Source organism: Dasypus novemcinctus, chromosome X, assembly GCF_030445035.2.
Source record: "Dasypus novemcinctus isolate mDasNov1 chromosome X, mDasNov1.1.hap2, whole genome shotgun sequence".
NCBI classification, from domain to species: Eukaryota; Metazoa; Chordata; class Mammalia; order Cingulata; family Dasypodidae; genus Dasypus; species Dasypus novemcinctus.
In genome coordinates this window covers 117148364-117150024 of record NC_080704.1, presented here as the reverse complement: position 1 = coordinate 117150024, position 1661 = coordinate 117148364, and the positions used below count along the sequence as shown (strand labels likewise).

The 1661-nt window shown below is 38.8% G+C and overlaps 1 non-coding gene across 1 annotated transcript; it reads left to right on the top strand.

The window, feature by feature from the left end:
- Positions 1 to 1311: 1311 nt before the first annotated feature.
- LOC111759021 (U6 spliceosomal RNA) lies at positions 1312 to 1418 on the top strand. The gene has a single exon (XR_002793120.1). It is a non-coding gene; the product is annotated as a U6 spliceosomal RNA (small nuclear RNA).
- The last annotated feature ends 243 nt before the right edge of the window (positions 1419 to 1661 follow it).

The window sequence follows — 1661 nt, the reverse complement described above, 5'->3', positions numbered from 1 at the left end:
TTGTCTACCTCTTTATCCTAATGTATTCTTATCATCATGAAGGGGAAAGGGCCCAGAGAAAGATTGAGAGCCAGTGAGCAAGCGTTTAAGCTAGTGAATGAGATTTCTCTCCCATATAGAGCCTGAGAAAGTGAGTCAGTTAAAAGCAGATGGGGTAGCTCCCTCACCACGCTCCTTGCTTCCCCATTCTGAGGCTCAATGAACCTCACACCTGTCTCCTCTTTATTATTTCTTGCTCCTTTTTCAGTCTCTAGACCCAGTCCCATCTGCAATCCTTGGGCTTTTTTCCCTCGTCTCCAGGCTACCTCACCCTCATTTCCCTTTCCTTTCCTTTGAGTCCTAACTACTTCTACCACCATCCTGCCCTCTGTTACCATCCCCTGCACCCACCCCCACTTCCTTTTTACTCTTTCTGCTTCCTCTGTTCTTTTCTTTCCTGCTCAGCTTTCAAGGCCCCATTAGGGCTCCACCATTGACTCTGCTCTCACAATGGCTCAGTGGTTTTGAGATGAAGTAAAATGTCACTAATTTGTTCTAATTGGGGGTAAAGGTCATTCTGCCTTAAATGAAAAGTAGGAGTGATAGGATATTTGGGGGAGAAAATGCAATCTCATTACTTTCAAGTACATAAAGTAATCCCAATGACTGAGACAAGAGGATAAAAGGCAAAGCTGTACATCTCAGAGATGTGTAAGTGGTTTGAGAAATAGGCACAGTTCATTTATCATTAGGACATTCAATTTGGGGATACTAATGCTGCTGTTGAGGTCTTTGCACTGAAGGAGGCTAATATTTCTCTTGTTTGCACCATCAGTTTGCATAAAAAAGCTCTTTTATTATCTATATATGTACAATCTCATTAGAAGTGTCTAGCATTTCAGACCCACTTTCTTATGTCACATGACCCTTAGGAAGAGTGCTTTGTTCCAGCCAATTCTCCAAAAGGAGTAATGGTGAAAAACAAGAAAAATATTCATTTATCTGGTTCTCATCTATGTAAAAGTTACAACTGATGAAAAAATATTTGGTTTCATTCACATTATTTGGGGTAGGCAGAGAAGGTGCAGGGGAAAGAAATGAATGGTCTCAAACAAAGCCAAACCTCAGCTGAGCAGCAGGCAACCAACTGTCCCTCATTTGGAATCTACTAATTTAGAATTTGTGAAAATGCAAGAACCAGCATTCTTTATTTTTATACTCTAAGAAGACAATTTGTTAAGCTAATTACAGTAGTAAACAAGATTTCCTGAAAAGGTTATAAAAGTTGTTAAAACTCTAAATTTCCATGCATTGTCCATACTTTATAAGCACGTGCTCCTGTCGATAGCACAGATACTAAAATTGGAAGAATACAGAGAAGATAAGCATGGCCCCAGTGCAAGGATGATGTGCAATTTTGTGAAGCAGTCCAAATTTTGGAGTATTTTTGTATTTTTTGCATGATTTTTCTGTAAACCAACAATTTCTCTAATTTGAAAAAAAGCACCCCCTTCATTTAGGTATAATTGTATTATTAATTAAGTACCCTTCTTACCAATTTCTAGAAGCAGTCCCTGGAGGAAGCCACACTAGACAGAACTTCCTTACCATATTTCATCTTACAGGGTATGAAAGTAAACAACCATAATTATTTTCTCTTAGAATGGCTTATAATTAAGGCT